We start from the raw sequence: 13,654 nt of genomic DNA, 5'->3' as shown, positions 1-13,654 counted from the left end.
GAACATGGAACCATCTGCGCATCATCCGCTGCTAAAGAAATTGCCCCTTAATTAAGCGAATAATTTAATTTAAACAGATCGCATTAAACACTCATAATGAATTAATTATAACACTCATAAGGAATGTTTTTTTTTTGTATTAAGAAAAAAAAATACCAGTTAATATATTCAGAAAACAATTAATAATTTATTAATTTCAATTTTTAAAAATAAAAGAATGCTACTTGCTATTATTACCTTGCAATTTCAATGACTGCAACAGACCAATAAGATCACGCAGCATTACGAGATCCATTTTTGAAGTCCTTAATTCCCTCTCTGGTTTTGAAAAATAAAATAATAAATCTAGGCAACAGTAAACTACCACCACCGCCACCACAGAAAAAGCAAAAAGAAATGGAGAAGGAAGCCAGAAAGCATGATACCGTGAAGAAGAGCAGACAAGCTACCGGCAGGCATGAAATCAGAAACAAGCAAATTCTCATCTTTTGATTCATAAAAAGCTCTTAATGGAACCACATTATCATTCTTATTAATCTTTCCCAAAACCTCCATTTGAATCTCGAACTCTCTTTTTAGAAACCACCACATCTTTCAACCTCTTCACAACCGCAGTAGTCCCTTCCTCCAAGACAGCCTTATATGAAGTCCCAACACTTCCTTTACCCAAAACCTCTACAGAAGCCCTCAATAAATCCTCCAAATCGAAGCTATATATCCCTCCTTCGAAAAACACCAGCTTGTTCCTCTCAGCCTCTGCTGACCCACCAGTGATTTCATCCTTTGATGATGATATCCCTGCCTCCGCACCCACAGCGCGTGCTGCGGCTGTTGGCTTTGGAGATCTTGACGGCTCACTTCGTTGTCCCCTCCGGAGACAGAAAAGCAAAAGGAGCAATAGTAACATGGCAACCAAAGCAGAGCCCACTGCAATTAGAACAATGGCAGCCGTGGAAAGTTTCTTGGACTTCTTATGTGCTGATGGAAGCCCAGGTGGGATTTTGGATGGGGATGGAGCTGGTGATGGGAAAAATGGGATGCAGGGCGGTAATGGGCGACCGCAAAGTTCTAAATTCCCAGCAAAAGATGATGTTGGGAACTTGGCTAAAACTTGAGGAATTGAACCGTTCAAATTGTTGTTGGAAACATTAAAATCTGTCAAATTTAGTGGGTTTAAGCTCGGTAGTTACCCGAGAATTGGTTGGTCTCCAAAAAAAAGCCCTGTCAAGTGGGTCAAATTCTTGACAGAAAATGGGATTGAACCGGTGAAGTTGTTTGACGAGAGATCATGACGGGCTAACCGAGTCAAACATGTTAAACTCGGAGGAAAATCACTTGTTAACTCATTGTTTTGGACGTACAGACTTCGGAGGAGGGTCAAATTAGAGAAGTCAGAGGGGATCTCACCGGAGAGATGGTTTGAGCGAAGACTCAAAACTTGGAGCTAACTCAGTCTGCCTAGTGTATCTGATGGAATGGAGCCTACGAGGCCAGCATCCGGAAGCCGGAGAGTTTACACGAAAGATTGGTTAGCATCTCACTCGATCCTGACCCAGGTACGGTTGACATGAACTAATTTAACCATCTTTGTATATTTTTATTATTAGTTTACATTCTTAAACAGGACTATTATTGTACAATGTATACACATTCTATACAATTAGAAATCAAGATACTAACCATCTAGGTGGTGGCCTAGTGGTAAGAGCTTGGGACTAAGGAGTTTGCTTCCTCTTAGATCTCAGGTTCAAACCCTATGGCTGCTTATATGATGGCCACTGAAGGCTTACATGGTCGTTAACTTCAGGGCCCGTGAGATTAGTCGAGGTGCGCGCAAGCTGGCCCGGACACCCATGATAATAATAATAAAAAAAAGAAATCAAGATACTAAGTTTATGTTTGTTTCTCGAAAAATGATTTTTTAAAAATTACTTTTAAATTTTTTTTATGTTTATTTATCATTAAAAAAGTTGGTCAACAGAAAATATTTTTCGGTCAACAGAAAATTTAGCTTGGTTTTCAGGAAAGTGTTTTCCTGAAAAATTTGAGCAGAAAACACTTTCCGGAAATTGTAAAAAATTTAGAAATATCATTATTTGCTGATTATATCAAATTTGGTCCTCAAACTTTTGATTGCTATATATATTTTGTTTTAAATAGTTATTTTTCAATTTCATCTCTTAAGATTTAATTTTTATATTAACTTTGGTTCTTATTTTTATAATTGTTATTTGCTTTTCATTTATCATTTTTTATTGAAATTTTTTATCTATCAAATTTGATCCTCATTCTTTTGATTCTTACTTATTTTATTTGAAATAATTTATGAAATATTAATTATTATTATTTTAATTTCTTCATCTTTTATTTGTTTTATTTTTAGATTTGATCTCTATTATTTTGATTATTATTTATTTTATTTGAGATAATTTATGAATTGTTTTTTTTTCAATTTCATTCTCATTCAACTTTTTAATTTGTAAGATTTGTTCCTCATTATTTTAATAAACTTGAGAAAAATAAAACATGAATAAGTTATTTTCCAGCTCATTTTCCATGACATAACTAAACACTGGAAAGTGTTTTCCAACTTATTTTCCATTACACTACCAATCATCAGAAAATAATTCACTTTTCCGGAATTCAATTTCCTGTAATTCACTTTCCAAAAAGAAACTACTTTCCAGTAAACAAACGGAGCCTAAATTGATACAACTAATTATTTCTAAACTATTTGGATATTGTTGACATGATATCAAAGTAACTAATACAATTTAACCCTTTTTTTCTTCCTATTAAATTACAGACAACCTAAAACATGACAGAACCAAACCCACCAAACCATGTCCATATTACAACCATAAATTCTAGAACCGACATTCAAACCAACTCTACCCAAAATCTTGACATGCTGCTAGTAGCCATCCTTTAAATCAAACTCAATGGCCAAAATTATAAACTATGTTTACAAACTTGAATTAATCACCGATGAAATTAGATAGTTAGCACTTGCTAACCTAACATATAGTAAATGGAGAACAAAAATGTCATTGTTAAAGGTTGGATTATCAATTCGCTAAACCTATATTTAATTAGGAATTTTATCAGATTTCCTATAGCTAAAGGTGTTTGGGACACCATTTCCACAACCTACTTTGATGGAGGAGATAATGTCCAGGTATATGATCTAAAAAGGAAAGTCAGCTGAACAACACAAGGGAGTGGTTCTCTAAAAGACTACCATACCGGCTTACAAACTCTCTAGCGAGATATTGACTACATACGCCCAAATCCTATGACATGCGATGAGAACATATAAAAACACAACAAATTAATTAAGAAGATTGAATGTATACCTTATTAGATGGTTTAGATGATCAATTGATCAAACCCGCCGAGATATTCTTCAACAGATTCTTCTGTCATCGATCGAGCAAGCCTTCGCTCAAGTAAGAAAAGAGAACATCAAGTGAACCATGATGATTTAGGAAGAATGAGATAGTTTCGATTTAGTAACAAAGGCAAAAATAGGAACTAGGGTGAGATGAGAAGGGGAAGAATAAGGAACCTAGGGCTATAGAATGAAAAAATCATGACGACTGGTGTTAGCAGCAGGAAGGCTAATGAAGGTTGGGTTGATTTCAAGGGTCTCACTCTCACAAGCCCAAATAAACGGGCTAGACCTAGTGGCAACTCCTCCAAACAGTTTTTTGACTCATTATCATCTAATAAGCAAACCATTCAGCCTAGGCCTGATCCACATGAGCTGAATTCTAGCAGACCATTTTTTGCTAGAATGAAAACATAGAAGGGTGGGTGCACTTATTGTGGCAGAAATAAGCACACTAAAAATACATGTTTTCAGCTACACGAGTATCCTGATGGTATGAACTTAAGGGGAAAAAAGACGAGCGAGATAACTACACAACATTTGTTACCAATACAAATTCAAACACACTTAGGCCACTGGACAGTCAACCTCAGTTTATAACTTAAGACCCAGGTACTATTGGTTCCACAAACTTAGTATTTCATGGTGAACATGTAAATAATTGGATTATTGACTCAGGGGCGACAAATCACATGACCTATGATACTAATGACTTTTAAAAAAAGTCAATTCCTCGATGATAGGCCATGTCAAATGCTAACGGTGATATATATATATCTGACAACAAGGGAAGGAACAATGGAATTATCAACCATATTCACTCTCCATAATACTTTTTTTGTTCCTTCAATCTCCACTAAATTATTATCAGTAGGTCAAGTAATAAAAGATTTAAATTGTTGCGTACTAATGTACTCCTCATTTTGTTTGTTTCAGGATGTTCTCACGAAGAAGATTTTTTATCGTGGTACTAAGAGATCATGTGGATGATTTGGACCTTGGTAAAGTTCATTATGCTCAATCATCACAGGGTAAGGACAAGACATTTGCTTATTGCATTATCGGTTAGGACATCCATCATTAAACTATTTACAATATTTATTCCCTACTTTATTTAAAAATGTATTACTCTCTAGTTTCAAATGCAAGGATTGTATCCCAGGTAAAAGTCATCGAACAACTTACCTCATTAGTTATAATAAGTGCAATGCATTATTTGAGATTATTCACTCTAATTTATGAGGTCCTATACCTGTTACGACTACTGCAAACTTTAGATGGTTTGTCACTTTTATTGATGACTATATAAGGGTCTTTTGGGTTTATGTTTTGAAACATAAGAAAGATGTCTTATTAATTTTTTAGAAATTTGTCACCCTTGTACAAATCAGTTCTCTATAGGTATTTAAATTATTCGATTTAATAATGAAGGTGAATATATTATTCAAGAGTTTAGACAATTTTGTGATAGTAAGGGCATCATACATTAGACTACATGTCCACATACTCCTCAACATAATGAAATTGCTGAATGGAAAAATAGACACATACTAGAGACAGTATGGAAAATTATAAGAGCTGCTCATATGCCCAACAATTCTGGCATGATGTCGTGAGTACATCTATTTATCTTCTCAACCACATGTTATCCCGAGTATATAATTTTCACACTGCTACAAACTTTGAAACGGTATGATACATTACCTTTAACACGCAAACTCTATGTTACTATACATGTAACCTTTCTTGAGATTAAATATTTCTTCAACGAACCATCCCTTTTTGTTCTTCAGGGGGAGAATAGAAATAAACAGCAAAAATGGGATTGAGTTCATTCTAACCATACTAAAGGACACGCTGAAACATAACTGAAGATTACTGAACAAACTAATCACACTGATTTATATACTCAAGCCACATTGAATAACCCCCTCTTCAACATATAGGACGACCAAAATCAGAATCGTGAGGACAGTCCTAACACTAAAATTGAGGTAAGATCTCTTGAATCTCCTATATTACCTGATTCTATGAAATACAGTTTACCTCATAAGTATAATCAAAGATACCCCCAAACCGGTACTCACCAGAAACAAAAGGAAGAAAGTCCAGATACTCCATTGCAAATTTTATCTCAACCCATAACATGTCAAATGTAGCAAATGTCTTTATGGGAAAAGTGTCTTCGAAACAGGTTCCATGAAACATTGAAGAAGCCATGCTAGATGAACATTGGAAGATGACTGTTTTATGATAAAATGAAGAATCTCTATGATAATAATACTTGGGAACTAACTACATTGCCAGATAGAAAAAAGATAGTTGGATGTAAATGAGTGTTTACTATCAAATATAAAGCAGATGAGATAATAGAACGATACAAGCGAGACTGGTGGCTAAAGGATTGACGCAGACATATGGCATAGATTATCAGGAAACTTTCTCACCAGTAGCCAAACTGAACACAATTCTGATACTCCTATCATTTGCAGCAAACTTGGATTGGCCTTTACATCAGTTTGATGTAAATAATGCATTTTTTTATGGAGATCCAGAGGAGGAAGTATATATGGATGCCCCCCCTAATTTTACTGGACGAATAGAAAATATGGAGTACAGGCTTACAAAATCACTTTATAGACTAAAACAATCTCTTAGGGCATGGTTTGGAAGATTTAATATAGCAATGCAGAAGCATGGATTTAGCCAAAGAAACTCGGACCATACACTATTTTTTAAAATAAACGGTGGAAAACTAGTGGCTTTGATTATTGATATTGATGACATGATAGTCACAGGTAATGATGAAGAAGAATTTCAGAATTACAAAAGTATCTAGCAAGTGAATTTGAAATGAAGGATCTTGGTGGGTTGAAGTATTTTTTGGGCATTAAAGTATACAGATCAAAACTGGGCATATTCCTATCACAAAAGAAGTATGCATTGGACCTATTAGCTAAGATAAGTATGTTGGATTGCAAACCTATGGATACACCAATCGTACAGAATCATTGTTTAGCAAAATATCCGGATTAGGTTCCCACAAATAAAGAACGATATAAAAATTAGTAGAAAGACTCATGTACCTATCATATACACGTCTTGATATCGCATATATAGTCAATCTAGTTAGTCAATTCATGCACAACCCAAGTGAAGTACATATGGAGGCAACATTGCGAGTACTTAGATACATAAAATTTTCTCTGAGAAGAGAAATTCTCTTATCGAAGAATAATCATCTTAACCTCATTGGTTATACTAATGCAGACTGGACTGAGAATCTGACTGATAAAAAATATATTTCAAGATACTTTATCTTTATTGGGGGAAACTTGGTAATCTGGAAAAATAAAAAGCAAAAGGTAGTTGGTCTATCTAGTGTTAAAGCAAAATTTAGAGGGATGATCAAAGGATTATGTGAGGTATTATGGATAAAAGGGCTACTTAAAGAGCTGAGATATCCTATAGATATTGAAATCAAAATGTGCTGTGACGACAAAGCTGTAATTGCTATAACCAATAATCCAGTTCAACATGACCGAATTAAACACATGAAAATAGATAGACATTTCATTAAGTAGAAACTTGATGAGAAGATTGTGATTTTTTCTTTTGTCAAATATGAGAATTAACTGATAAATATACTTATTAAAGTAGTATCGAGTAAAGTGTTCATTACTCTTTCAATAAGTTGGGCATATGAGATATTTTTGCCCCAACTTGAAGAGGAGTTTTCACATAAATTAATTTAACAATCAAATATTACAAATTAAAAAAAACTAGAAATCAGAAATAAATTTAAAAAAGATTTTTGTATATTTCTATTCTTAGTATTCCATCCTAAAATTAGAAATAATATTGTACATGTATATATACATGTTTTATGCAATAAGAAATCAAGACAGTCAATGGATACATCCAGTCATTCAGACAATTATTTCTAAACTATCCGGTCTGGATGACTGGATGGCAGGTACAGGCCGAGCGAGACGCTTTCCATTGAAGACGATTCTCGTGAGGAACTTGGGAAAGAAAGGCAAGGAGAGCTTGCTTGTCTTGTACAGGCTCTGAGCTGACCAGGCCATGGCTCGGTAATAGCAGAAAGGAAACAAAGATGACAACGGTAAGAGAGTAAAAAATCAATGCCATTTGATTGATTGTACGTGTTTTATTTTTGTTTTTGGGAACAAGATTAATAGAAATAGAATTAGTTGCTAATTATACACAGAAGGGTGGTTTCTGTTTTTGGTTTTTGTTGGTTTTCCGGTGAGATTCCATGACAGAAGACTGTTTGAGTGTAGTAGTAGATGGTGCTGGTGTGACTGTGTGGACGACAGCGAGAGAGAGGGAGAGAGAGAGAGAGAGAGGTGTTTTTGTAGAAAGTATCACGAGGCTAAGCTGAAGGCAGGTAAAAAGATAAAAAATTATAACCGAGTGAAAACAGAGACCAGTCTCTGCTCGCTGGCCAGCAGTACTTTAAACCCCTTTTTTATTTTTATTTTTATTTTTTTAACTTAATTATATTAAGCCTTAGTTTTTTTTTTATCACTGTTATTATAAAAATTATATTTTTTATTCTAAGGGTTCATATTGTTTTATATAATCAAACGAAGTAGCAAAGTGTGTCAAATAAAAAATCAACAAAAAAAACATTGATTATTTAAAAAATTATTGTTATATTTTACTTAATAACTAAAAAGTCCTTATATTATTAATATTATAATTTTATCATAAACTAATATTATAATTTTTTTAAGAATTAGATTGGGAATTAATTATTTAATGGGTCCGCTTCAGTTTGATCTGGTTTCAAGTTTAAAACTGAAATCGAACTGGACCTGTTAACATTTATGGTTTTTTAAATCGGTTTAATTGGTTTTTCATTTTGGTTCAGTTTTTTTGGTTAATTTTTCTTTGATTTTCTTAGTTAATCGATTATTTTAAACACCCCTAGTTGTATATAATCAAATGAAATAGCAAAGTGTGTCAAATAAAAAATCAACAAAAAAAACATTGATTATTTAAAAAATTATTGTTATATTTTACTTAATAACTAAAAAGTCCTTGTATTATTAATATTATAATTTTATCATCAAACTAATATTATAATTTTTTTTAGAATTAGAAAAAAAAACTAAAACTTTTATAGTGGCATTACATAAAACAATTCATTTTCACTCATTCAATAAATCATAAACACTTTGATTGATTTAGTTTCTAGTTAATTTTTAGCGTTTCTCATATATTTGCATGATTTACACCACTTGGCACCTCTCAATTTAACATATATAAATAAAGATCTTTCTGTGTCTCTTCGCATGCTTGAGGTGAGGTGCAGAGATGATTGATTGATTTTTTCGTAGGTGGGAGAGAAATACTATGCTACAAAGATTTAGTCAAATCTGAGTGGGAAGTGTTTGTTTGCTTCCCACAATTCACATGCTCGCTCTGTAGATTGGCTTCTATTTTTGCCTCAAGCATGCTTGACTTGCCAAAAAGTGAGGCTCTCACAAGGAGGAAAGTGAATCACTGCTCTATAATGGTAGCTTCTGTAAAACTCCTTACTCTTCACAAGAACACCAAAAATAAAGACTGGACAGTTGTGTTACCTTTGAACTAACATGATTCCCTTTTTTCCCCCCGTTAAATGGGAGCAAGATTGTTGGTTTTTGCTCTTTTTAGGGAGCGAGTTGGCCAAATTATTGACAGTTTGTTGAGTTTGATTCAAATGCATTAAAATCTAAGTTTTTTTGCATTGTTGACGACTATTTTATTTATTTATTTATTTATTTGAACTCATATGATCAATTTGTAAAGATAAATACCAGTGAAAGAGATATAATCTTATTTTGTTTTTATCTATGTTGGAGTTTTCTAATTATGGGGTTCTGTTTGGTTTTCAAGTTGCCTCAAAGTGAATCTGTGGACCTTTTGGCTTTGCTTAATTCAGGGGTTTTTAGTCCTGATAATCGTGCTTCAGCCGTCCTCCTTTTTTCATGCCTTTTTCGCTTTAGAATTTTGCACATTTCTTGGATCTATAATGATTGTGAATTTAATGTTGAGAGAGTCTTGGAAATTCAAGACTGTAGCGTGTGCTTATCTGGCAATGTGGTCTGTCTGCACTATTGTACCTGGTTGTGTCCTTCTGAAAAAAGGTCTCACGGGCAAAGATTTTCAGTTCTAACATCTCTTTTCGTCTGGGATCTCGCTAGTAGACTAGAGTCCATAGTTCAAGAGTTCTTCTCCTGTATAAAAATTGACTGTTGGGATTCTTACCTTTTTTTTTTTTTTTCCTGGTTTCTGCTTTTCTATTTCTGGTTATTGCAACATTGGTTCTGAGGCATTCGCAGTATGTCAGAATTCTTAAATTTTTTCTGGCTTCTCTCTCTTATGTGGTTTGGTTGGATTCATTCCTTTAGTCAGGGATTCACTTCCTTCTTTGTGATTTTGAGTTGTGTTTACCTCGTAAGTTGTTCCCTTTTGTGTTCAATGTTTTTTCCTGACTGATCTTGTTCTTTTTTTTCAATGTGTGTGTTTGTGGTACAAAAATGCCAAGTTATTTGAAGTGAATGCTGCCTGGAAGATTATGTTTAGGCACTACTCTTACTGTTGTTTAAGAAGATTGATTGGTTTATCATGCATGAATCTATTTATCTATGTTAATTACAATTGCTTCTTTTGAAAGGGCATTTTATTTATTTATTTATTTATTTTCCCTTCCATGTAACACAGAGGTTTCATTTCTGGTGGAACTCTAAAGGTTCCTTTCCTTTACAAGACACTGACCATTGATCATCTTACCCTTTTTTCTCTGGGTTTCTGTTCAATTTTTTTCTTGTTTTTAATTATCTGCACACAGTATCTATCTGCTCATGTATGTATATATGTATGTATGTATGTATGTATCAAGAACCTCTTTCACTTCCCCATCCTCTTACAGAAAAACTCAACAGACTCAGGATTTCTTGGCTTAAGTTCGGACTATTCAGAGTTACTAATGGGAGGTGTGATATTGTTGCTACCCATGTCATTGTTGATGACAATGAGCCTGAGTTTGTTTGGTTTTTTGTTCTTATTTTTTCAAGCCACAAGCTATTTCCAGAAATCAGTGCCAGCTCTCTTCCTTCTCGGCAACAAGAAGACCCTCAAGATCCTTCCTCACCTGCTACCATAACAACAAGTGTAGCAAAAACACAGAAGCAATCTTCACCACCCTCACCAAGAACTAAGCTATTTGTTATTAAAACAAGGAATAAATATTGGAAAAACAAAACTACACCTTGCAATGACTTGCCTCCTTGATGTTCAGTAAGCTGTATATTTGATATAGAACAAAAGAGCACTCTAACTGCCATTGAATGCCTTCAGTGATGAATAATTATGAAAGTACCTTTACTCAGAATCACTTTCCAGGAACTCTCTTTTCTTGGTGCGCCAAAACTTTAGACGGTTTATGCTTGATAATATTGGACTATCAGGGGACATTTATTGCTGTTCAATTATCAATACACTAGGAGAGACTTAGGGTTGTTGTATTTTATTAACATTTCAATGAACGAAGATCGATATGGTTATGTTAGAGCTGCGAAGAGATATATAAAGAAATCATAATTATTTAAAATATCACTCCTCCAATTTATAACATTATCAATTACATAAAAAGTAATTTATTCCCACTTGGCATAAAGTGCCCTCTTTTAGTCATTAAGATTAAAACTACACTATTTCGGCCATAAATATTTTAAAATACCTTAGTTTGAAAAGAAAAGAAAAAAACAAAAACACCCTTCCATTAACAAAAACTAAATGTGGATTGAAAAATATTGTAGATCCATTGTTCATTCGAATAATTTAATGATGCTTTTATCCCTTATATATAAAAAAAAAATTAAAACTAGTTATCAGACATTAAAGTCTACATGGCGCGCATTATTTATTACCAAATTGATCATGGGCAAAAATATATTTTCACATTATTCATTACCAAATTGATTAGTATCTTATTTTAATTAGTTGAGAATTGTGCTTCACAGTTTTTTTAAATAAAATGTTTTTATTTGAATATGATTTTATAATTTTTTATCAAGTTATTCTAATTTTATGATCTGAGTTGCAGGTTTGACGAGATTTTTCTAGTTGACTTGACCATGATTACTAAGGTTACAAGATTGTCATGTTCATTAGGATCAAAATTTTCAAGTCTTTTTTTACCCCTTTTATCCTCTCATATTTAATGAGTTGTTAATTGAGATACATCATTTGTCTCTTTTTAAAAAAAAATATTTCTTTCCTAAATTATTATGAACAATTTTTTAAAAAACATTTTAGTCAATATATTATCGTTGTTTATTTTTTTCATCTAATTAAAATAAAACAAATTTATTTGATCTAGTTAGATCTATCACCCGCGCCGTGAATTTTTTTATACAAGCTAATAGCACCAAAATATCATTTTTTATGTAAAAAAAATAAAAATAAAATCGGTTTGGCATAGTGCAGGTAAATGGCGAATAGATTCTATATATTAAGTCAATGTGACTTTTATAGGCAAAATAACATGAGCACATCCCTTTAACATAAACAATTAGGATCGGTTTCAGGGGAAGTAAGAACATGGCTAAATATACAGAATTGTAGCTTTTAGTGACTCTCAATTATGTTCATGCATGTCAATTTTGGGCAATAACTTATGTAAAAACTATATAAAAAAAGAGAGTCAGATTTTCAGTTTATTTTTTATGGTATAATGACTCAAATATGCTTTTATATCTCTAATTGAACTAATTCTATCATTGAATAGGTTTTAAGTTTCTAATTTATCATTCTGCTTAGGTTTTTATGTTAAATTATTGGAATTATTGTGTGCTATGCGCGTGGAAACTTTTCACTTTGTCTGCTTTGTATGGTCATTTTGGAATATATATATATATATATATATATATATATATATATATATATATATATATAGTAATGTGCAAATCACGTGTCTATTTCTGATGGTTGACCTGAAAACCTTTCCATAAAGATACATTATAAAATTAATGTATATTTAAAGATTAAATTAACTCAATTAATTAGAAATATAAGGACAAATTAAATCATTAATAAAAAAAATTTCTTTGTTTAAGAATATGTATTTTTGTTGCTTAAGAGTAATATGTATACAGAGAGAGACTTTGAGGTTTGAAAAAGAAAAGAGAAAATTAAAATCAAGGATCTAATTGCAAATAGATTTTGAGATATAGGACTTATATATATCATAAAATAAAAAATGCTAGGGGAGGCTACTCCCCTCATCTCCATGAGAATTAACTATAACTAAAAGAAATCAGTGTTTTACTGTAGCGTGGGCTCCTGTGCACTGTGAGTGCTTTCACTATAGATCGTATTGTTCTGCACTGGAGCGCGGGTACTGTAGGCTGTGAGTGTTTTCACTTTGGATTTGCACTGTTTAGTGGGGGCATGTTGAAGCTGCAGCCTAAAGGCCCCAAGCGCCTAGTTGGAGGCACGCTTCCTGGGGCTGCGGACACCTGGCATTTGGGCTGCCAGGCTTGGACGTTGGGTAGGCCACGCGCGCCTACCCAACACCCTATGCTGTAGCCACCTGGCGCTGGGGCTGGCCAAGGCCCTAGCAAGCAGACACCTGGTACGAGTGTAGTTATAAAGGTATAGATGTCTAATTTCTAACCTAATTGGAATCACATTCAAACCCCTCCTATAGCTCTAAATATAGACAGAGGTTCAGATTGGCAAATTTAAACTTTTTTGACCCAAGCCTCTTGACGTAACTCATTGAACTCCTTATGGATCCACTACATTTTAGGCATTGAAATAGATCCAATTGAAAATCCTAATGCATAATATCATCCACTTTCTCCTCAAAAGGATCTGACCTTGAATCATCACTTACATCAAACAAAGAAAAATTAGGAACTTTGAATATAACACTAACATTATACTCATCTTGTACATTCACTTTGTATTGACTCCTTTAATGAATCATCTTCTCTAAGTATCAACTTTGATTTTTTATGTCGAGAAAATCTCTCTTTACGTATGCATCCAAACTCAATCTTTTAATACAAAGACAACCCCTTTTCTTTAGATACATACTTCTCAATCATTTTCTCAACTTGTTATCGTTCCTTCTTAACAAATGCTTTCATCACTTATGCTTTTTAATTTCGTTCAAGTCTAATCTTTTCATCAACAAGTAAAAAATTTAAATTTAGTAGAGTTGAACCATAAAATATTTTAAAT

General features: G+C 33.2%; 1 long non-coding RNA gene and 1 pseudogene across 1 annotated transcript; one reads left to right on the top strand and one right to left on the bottom strand.

The window, feature by feature from the left end:
• Window positions 1-294: 294 nt before the first annotated feature.
• LOC133689417 (probable inactive receptor kinase At2g26730) lies at window positions 295-1,585 on the bottom strand (annotated as a pseudogene).
• Window positions 1,586-7,322: 5,737 nt separating this feature from the next.
• On the top strand, window positions 7,323-9,272 carry LOC133690026 (uncharacterized). The gene is made up of 2 exons (XR_009841384.1): window positions 7,323-7,517; window positions 8,758-9,272. It is a non-coding gene; the product is annotated as an uncharacterized LOC133690026 (long non-coding RNA).
• Window positions 9,273-13,654: the final 4,382 nt, after the last annotated feature.

The sequence above is a fragment of the Populus nigra genome, chromosome 3, assembly GCF_951802175.1.
Source record: "Populus nigra chromosome 3, ddPopNigr1.1, whole genome shotgun sequence".
NCBI classification, from domain to species: Eukaryota; Viridiplantae; Streptophyta; class Magnoliopsida; order Malpighiales; family Salicaceae; genus Populus; species Populus nigra.
Note: the sequence above shows the minus strand (reverse complement) of the source record. Positions and strands in the feature narration are given on the sequence as shown.